This window comes from Dasypus novemcinctus, chromosome 14, assembly GCF_030445035.2.
Source record: "Dasypus novemcinctus isolate mDasNov1 chromosome 14, mDasNov1.1.hap2, whole genome shotgun sequence".
NCBI lineage: Eukaryota > Metazoa > Chordata > Mammalia > Cingulata > Dasypodidae > Dasypus > Dasypus novemcinctus.
The window spans coordinates 58613828-58621557 of NC_080686.1; the positions used below are offsets into that span (position 1 = coordinate 58613828).

A 7730-nucleotide genomic window follows, 5' to 3' on the forward strand; every position below is an offset into this window, starting at 1 on the left:
TAACTTGATTAGCTTTGCATCCCTAGGTCGATTTCAAGTACCTGAGAAACAAAGATTTAGTTTTACCTTCTATTGTATAGTGCCTACTGTACCTAGTATCATTCTGAGTAATCACAGTGGCTAACGAATAAAATGTTTGGAGAGCTGCTTATGTTTAGATAGGAAGAGACTGAGGTGGGAATGTGAAACTAACATTTGCTGAAAAGTTACTGTATGCCTGGTGCTTTATAAACTGTAACCCAGAGGTCCCTGGAAATTTGTCATCTAGACAAGATCACGTTTAGCCTCCCATTCTATACAAGGTGAAGCCTAAAACCCTACCAATGTTCTTCAAATTCCTGGGAGGCTAACATTCCCACCTGAAGCTCTGAATTCCTGCCCCTGCTGCATTCATTTAGTTCATGGATCATCTTTCCATCTCCTGCATCCTCCATCTGGTCCACTTCACATCAATTCAAGCATGAAGTTCAGCCCTTCCCTCGGTTTCTACCAAAAAAGTCTGAAAAAGTATTGGTGTGATGTGATAGACTTGATCAAAGATTTAGCCAGAGGTGAGACAGTTTCATCCTAGCAATTTAGTATCTAATTTAACATTCTCATTCTTGTTCTTCAAAGCTCTTTGGCACTAACCATCAGGCATTTTTCAGTGATCCTTTTTACAACCCCAGACTCAGATAATTTCAATAAGCTTTTGCACTCTTTCCCCTCTTATCCTTCCTCCTTATCCCTTTCCTTCCAGTTCACTCCAGCCAAGTCCCAGTCCAAATTCTTCTCACTCCCTAATGAAAAGTGTCTGGTTTGCCATGGATCTAACTGCCTAAGGTTCCAGGCACACCTTGCACATATTAATCCAGGCTCAGCTGGCCTAGAGGCAGCCTTCCTAGAAGGCCATTATGGCTTAAACCTTCTTCTTCTGGTATATACACAAAGACATATAACAATAAAATACTTGACCTCCACACTGCTAAATCCAATGACAGTTCTCATCCTACCTGACTTTTCAATAGCATTTGACACTAATATGTCTCTCCCTCCTCCATGAACATTTTACTCACTTGACTTCTAGGATACCATATACCTGGTTTTCCTTTTACCTCCCTGGCTACATTTTTTTACCAGTCTCTTTTGCTGGTACCCCATATCACTTCAACCTCTGAATGTCATCCTTGGACTTCATCTCTCTCTCTTTTTTTAATCTACATTTATCAACATTAGACTGACTATTGATCTCAACCAGTTGCCTGTCTTGATATGTCATCTCTTTGTAACAACTTTCATTATTCCTCTTTCCAAAATTCCAGACTCATATACCCAACTATCATTGGCTACCTCCACTTGGCATCTTAAATTTAAGAAGTACAAAAATGAAGCCCTGATTTCCATTCCACACTCCAAAATGACTTCTCCCAAAACCTTCCCCATTTCAGTAAATGGCAACTCCTTTTTTCCAGTAATTTAGGATTCTCCCTGGAGTCCTCTTTCTTTACTATCCCACATCCAATTCATCAGCACACCCTGATTCAAGCCACCAGTATGTCTTATCTAACTGGTCTTCCTGGTTCTGCCCTTGCCTCATTACAATTTATTCTGAGCAGAGCATCCAGGGTGATTGTAAAAATGCATGTCGCTCTATAGAAAACCCTCCCCAACTCAATCAGAGTGAAAGTCCTTACAGAGACCCAGAAAACTAAATGATCTGGCCCGTGTTACCTCTCAGACCTCGTTGATTGCTACTCTCCCATCCTGTCCCCCACCGCAACCCCCCTGACTCCTCTCTAACCAGCTAGACTGGTCTACTCTCTATTCCTCAACTATGCCAAGGGCACTCCTGCTTCAGGGCCTTTGCACTTATGTTTCCTCTACCTAAAATGTTCCTCCCCAGACATCCACACAGCTTCCTGTCTCAAGTTCTTCGTCTCTTCACTTAAATTTTGTCACCTTCTCAAATTGCACATTTCTATCCTCCTTTCTGCTGTTTTCTTTTTTCTCCTTAGCACTTACCATCTAACATACTAGATATTTAGTTATTCATTTCGTTTATTTCTTGTCTTCTCTACCAAAATATGGGCAGCTACTTTTAATGATGTTGCCCACTGCTGTATTTCCAGGGGCTAGAATACTGCTTAGCATGGGTAAGATACAGCACAAATATTTGAATGAATACCAACAACAGCCCTAGTATGAGGTTCTAGTGCATTATCAGCCATGTTTCCTAGAGAAGGAAAGTGAGGTTTACAGGAATGTTAAATCACCTGCCCATTAGATCCAGGCAGTTGTAGAGCTTCATGCTCAACTCTTCTTGTTTCCTCATCTCCTACATCCCAATGGCAACAAAAACCACTTAAATTCTAACTCAAAAATTACTTGGTCTGAACCCTCATTATCTCATACTAAGATTGTTCATTTTTACTTAACAAATATCTAGACTATGTTTACTATGTATCAGGCATTATTTTAGGCACTTTGAAAATATTAACTCATTTAATTCTCCTTGCAACCCATGAGATGGATCTTTTATTATTCCCAGTTTATAGATGGAGAAAATGAGGCATAGAGCAAATAAATAACCTGCTCAGGATCACACAGCTAAGAAAGGGTAGAGTTGAGATTTGAATCCAAGCAGTGGAACTCCAGGCTGTGATCTTAACCATAACACCATGGCATCCTTCCAGTATAATGTTGGACTGTCCTTGGTGGTTTTCCTGCTACCAGACTCAAAAATTCTCTACCCAGACTCAAAAATTCTCCACAATTTGCTTCTCAAAAGCTCTGATCCTTTCCCTTACTTAAAACTCCCACTGTCTTTCTCTTGTTAGAGTCCATTCTCTTTAGCATGGCCTTTTATAGGCCAGACGTGATGACACATCCTATCACACACTGTACCACACGCCCCAAAATCACTGCTTTTCCCCATGCCCTTTCCCACCTCCATCCTTGCATATGCTGTTCCCTCTATATGAAATGCCCATCCCACCTGAAATAAGTCCAAGCCATCCTTTGAGACTCAAATATCATCTCTTCTTAAGGGGGTCATTCCTTTCTTTTAGTATGTCTTAGTTTGCCATGGCTGCTATAGCAAAGTACCACAGACCAGCTGGACAACAGAAACTTATTGTCTCACAGTTCTGGAGGCTGGGAATCCTTATCAAGGCATTGGCAGTGTCATGCTTCACTGAACTTTGTAGGGTTCCAGCAGCGGTAGTCAGCATTCCATGTTGTTCCTTGGCTTGAGGCAAAACTCAATTTCTGCCTCTGTTACATGGCTACCTTCTCCATCTTCTGTCTGACTGTATCTAAATTTCCTCTCCTTGTTAGGATGACAGTCATATTGGATTAAGGCCTTCCCTAATCCAGTCTGGTAGTAACACCTTCCAAGATTCTGTTTCCAAATGGGGTCACATTCATGGCCCCTGCAATTAAGACTTGAATATATCTTTTTGAGGGGCACAAGTCACTCCATAACATAGTACTTATTGCATTACATTCAAATAATTTGCAATCCTCTCCTCTTCACATCTTCCTTTCCCACATCTCCCATACCTTAAATGGGGCTGCAAAGTCCTCCAAAGCTGACAGCCTGTCTTGTGCATTGTTTCATCCCTTGCAGCAATCCTCCATTTGATGGAGGACACATTGGATTTATACGATTTGTCCAGACCCTCAGAGGAGAATATGGGAATATTAGCACTCTGAAATTCCAATTAGAACAGATGGTGAGTAGTTTAGGAAAAATAAGGAAAATATTAAATGCTTGCATTTCTTTCTATGGACAAAAATCTGAGCTGAGTGTGGAATTAAACAAGTTGAGAAAATAATTAGAGCCATCCTTTGGGGGAGTTTTCTTTTAACGTTTACCACATAACCACAGCACATTGCCTGGTAGCCAGAGCACACAAGACTTCTCCATCTTCCAGGAACTTATATTTCTCAGGAGAGAGGAACATCTATACGGAATCCCTGCTCACAGATATTCCTCAAACATTCACCAATGTCTTTTCGTGGCTGGTTAACTCTTTCGTTTTTCCTTTTTTTTTTTTTAACTTCTTGTTCTTTCTTTGGTTTGTCTAATAACAATAATAGCAAATATTTATTGAACACCTACTATGAGCCTGGCACTGTGTTAAGACTTCTGATAAAACTCGTTTGTGATCCCAGCCATTCCAGAAATGGTGGCTCTGCTAGGAGGCATGTTCTCTGGGCAGCCCCTGGGGCCCCTGCCAGGACTCCAGGGCCAGGCTTTGCTTCTTCAGGCCATGCCAGGTGCTCCGAGAATCTCTAAGAGTACCTTAGTAGATGACTTAGTCATCTTTTGAGGCTTGCTTTGCTTCTTTGGTGAGTCAGGACTACGTCAGTGAAACCAATCAGGAGGAAATTCGAACTGGTGTTGATCATTGTATCCAGAAATTTCTGGATATTGCAAGACAGACAGAATTTTTTTCCTACAGAAAGGTTGCATTTTTATGTCCAGAAACCAGAGCAAGTTATCAAAGAGGATGTCTCAGAACTAGGGAATGAATTACAGCAGAAAGATGTCCTGGTCCAGAAACATTTAACAAAACTGAGGCATTGGCAGCAGGTGCTGAATGATATCAACATGCAGTACAAAAGCTGCTGAAATCTCTCAAGCATCCTTGGCCTACCTCAAGCAGCCATCTGCTAAAATCCCTGCACCTATGAAGCAAACCTGATGAAAGAGCAAAGAGGATGAGCCTGAAACTTATCACACATTTGATCCAACCTAAAAACAGTTTTGCAAAACATGAGTTTTTGTGGATATGGCATTTTGGAAGAACTCTTTGATAGGAAATGAGATGATTTTTAGTTTCATGCTTCTACTTAAAATATTTACTCTATTTTTATAAGCTGTTAATTTCTTTAGAACTTTCTCAAATACCTATAGCTTTGGTAAACCAGTAAGTTTTTTTTGTCTATAGCTAAGCTTAGACTGTTAGTATGATGCCACTTACAGATTTCCTTTCATTTGTTGTTGTTGTTTTGTTTGGTTTTGTTTCTGGTTTTTGTGTGACTTTTCATCTTTTTGTGTGTATTTTTCATTTTTAGATTGGTTTGTATGATCTGAGGGAGAAAATTAAAACTAGCCTGGGAATCAGAAGATGATGATTTTGGTTCTAGACCTTTTAAGATAATTATTCCTCAGTGGTAGTATAGAAAAAATATATAAATTTGCTACATTTGGGGACTTTGAACTACCTCAAGAACAGGAATCTAATTTAACAGTGTTTGTAGTATTCTGGAGCTCTCATAATGAAGGTATTTTGTAAATAGGTAGAAAGAATATTATAATATTGGAGATTAATCTAGTGGATTTACAGTAGAATTCTCAAGTTGATCATTTTATTTGGGATGAGTTTGTTCTATGTGGTGTTTAATTTTGAGTGGATTGGGAAAGAGGTAAAAGAGGTGATATGCTAAATTTTGTTATGCTAAATGAATCTGTTTAAGCTTTAAAAATTTCGTTTTTGGCCTTTTTTTTATATATATAAAGTTTTTATTTATTTATTTCTCTCCCCTTCCCCCCCACTTGTCTGTTCTCTGTTCTCTGTGACCATTTGCTGCATGTTCTTGTTTTTGTCTGCTTCTGTTGTTGTTAGTGGCACTGGAAATCTGTGTTTCTTTTAGTTATGTCATCTTGTGTCAGCTCTCCATGTGTGCAGCGCCATTCCTGGGCAGGCTGCACTTTCTTTTGTCGCTGGGCAGCTCTCCTTACAGGGTGCACTCCTTGCACATGGAGCTCCCCTACACGGGGGACACCCCTGTGTGGCACAGCACTCTTGCACGCCTCAGCACTGCGCATGGGCCAGCTGCACACGGGTCAAGGGGGCCTGGGGTTTGAACCTTGGACCTCCCATGTGGTAGGCAGACGCCCTAACCACTGGGCCAAGTCCACTTCCCTGGACTTCTTTCTTTTGAGCATAAGAGTAAAATAGATCTGAAGTTATGACGGACAGTAAATACCTTTGAAAGTATTTTCTACATACTGGTATCTTTAGGATGTCACCTAGAATTTCAGAAGCGGGCTTACAATGTCAAAAGGATAAGCAAGTATAATTTTGAAAAACACTATTGGTTTAACACACATCTCTTACAAGGGCATCCATTATTTTTGTCATGAATGAGTGTTATTAATAGCAAACTTTCTCATTTTTGTCAATCTAATGCGTAAAAATAAAGTGATTCTTTAAAGTTTGCTTATCTATGATTCTAGAGAGTTGAGTATTTGTGTCTGGAAGTTTTCAGTTATTACTCTGTGAATTACCTATTTATAAATTCTGTCCATTTAATACTTTTTTTTCTTATCAATTTGAGGATGTTCTTGATATTATAGGGCTTATAAGCACCAGTGGGGGAAAACTGGAAATAATTGAATGTACATCAGTAGGGGAATGTTCAAATCAATTATGGTGCTATCATGCTGAGGAAAACCATATTAATAAATAATGAGCTAGATCTGTTTGACTGGCCTGGAGGGATGTCTAGGACATATAGTCAAAAGAAGGAAGTTGCAGGTGATGTACTTGGTATGGTACCACTTTTTTAAAAATTATAAAGTAATTTATCTGCATTTATGTATGTGTATACATATGTATATGTACATATACTTTTATACATATGCTTTTTAAGAACATAGGGAAAGTTATGAAAAGGTATGTACCAAACCAATATCTCCAGAAGAGTGAAATAGAGGGGAGGAATGATTAGTCATTTTTTCACTATTCATTGATTTGCTTCAGTGAGCATGTTATAGATATTTTTAAATCTAATAAAAACAGCTAATTTTTTAAAAAATTAACTTTAACTGACAATCTTTATGCAAATCCCCTTTTATGAAGGTATATGGTCTCAGATATTAAAAAAGAAAAAAAAAGTGCCAAAAACAAGAAAATGTACAGGTCACTTTACTTTACCTTACCTTCAAAAGCTGGCATATTTTCCTTAAAATACACTTTAGAAGACTCTGTAGTTTTCTTCTGGGTTATCAATGACACAAGTGTAAACCAAATACGTCTCCTCCATTCAAATTTAAGGACATATTTATGAATCTGAAAATCACAGTCTGAGTAAGCCAAAGGAGGACAAAGGGAGAAGTCTTCAGTGGTGTGTGTTGTCCTATAACTTCAGTGTCAGTCTCCCCACTGAAGATGTACCCCAGGGTAGGAAGGTAGAATACTTTTCATGAGAGAGGTTCCCAGATGACGGTTATCTCAATTGCCCAACTGCCCACTGATTTCAAAACTTCTACCCTGAGAGCTTTGCATTCCTTTTATTTAAGTATTTTATTCCCCTCCTAAAAAAAGAAAATACCCCTAAAGGGAACCAATATACCAAGACTGGTCAACAATTTGCACCTCACTGTGAATGAGTCTGTTTCTCCAAAATAGGATTTAATAAGAGGGAAAGGACAGAGAGGCACCTGCAATGGGAGGGAACACAGGATAGCACTGAAAGAAGAAAGGAGAGGCCAGGGCCATGGGAATAAAACCTTGCCTAAACCACACTTTTGCCTGAGGTCCAGCAGCTTTCTCTGGCACTACCCTGTTGTGGTGGCCTGGGGAACTAGAATGTGGGAGAGAAAGAGGGGCCCACAGGACTCAATGCTGATAGGCGTGGGTCTTAACTGGATGACCGTCTAAATCACCAAACACCATCCTGTCTTTCAGTGTTTTGTTTTTTTAATCATTTAGCACCATCTTATATCCTTCATGAAAAGT

General features: G+C 39.4%; 1 pseudogene; it reads left to right on the forward strand.

The window, feature by feature from the left end:
- Nucleotides 1–4166: 4166 nt before the first annotated feature.
- LOC101435435 (mediator of RNA polymerase II transcription subunit 28 pseudogene) lies at nucleotides 4167–4688 on the forward strand (annotated as a pseudogene).
- The last annotated feature ends 3042 nt before the right edge of the window (nucleotides 4689–7730 follow it).